The sequence below is a fragment of the Pinus tabuliformis genome, chromosome 3_2 (genome assembly GCF_031772625.1).
Source record: "Pinus tabuliformis cultivar Carrire ecotype Pingquan chromosome 3_2, CPIR1, whole genome shotgun sequence".
In the NCBI taxonomy this organism is placed as follows: Eukaryota; Viridiplantae; Streptophyta; class Pinopsida; order Pinales; family Pinaceae; genus Pinus; species Pinus tabuliformis.
This window is the reverse complement of record NC_142302.1, coordinates 855,810,687-855,811,434: the sequence shown is the minus strand read 5'-3', so window position 1 is coordinate 855,811,434 and position 748 is coordinate 855,810,687.

Genomic DNA, 748 nt, shown 5'->3' with positions numbered 1-748 from the left:
TTCTCCATTGTTTATGTCAAGTTTTATATTTCTTCTTCTTCTTGCAACACCTCATATCTATTTATATTTTCCTTTTTCTTTTTCTTATGGTTTCCTGGATTTTGCTTCACTCGTGGTCTTCTTCTTATACATGACCTATTTGAACCCCTTGTTTGCATCTTGTGGGGTGTTCTTATGTAGCTCCTTTAGGTCTGGTTGGTCTTCCTGGTTCATTGGGCATGCTTTGTACAAGGGGCCATACTCATGACATTGGCAGCAGTGAAATGGGATGTGCTCATAATCCAAGGTCTGCTGCCATATTTATTCTTGATATTCCAATTCTACGATACAGGGATGGGCTCCTAAATATTCATATAAAAACAGATCCAAGCGTAGGAGGTGTATCATCCCCTACGTGTGGAATTTTGCTATTTATACCAAATTTTCCTATTGAATTCCCTATGCCTTCCAGTATTTGTAGGTCCCAGAAATCCATTAGAAGGCCAAAGAGTCAGACCCAAATAGGGATGCCAGAAATTGCTCCTTATCTAGGTTATAGCATTCCTCCCAATATCTCATAAACAACCCTGCATTGTGCTAAAAATATGGACCATTTTAAAAAACCTTTCCTTATCCTGTAGGTTTGAGAAAATTACTGTGAAAAATCCTCTAGCTCCCAACTTGAGTTCTACATAGCCTTTTGGTTGCCATTCCTACTGGATCCACTCGCATGATCCTTCATATACAGCGGTATTTATTCAGTTTTTTT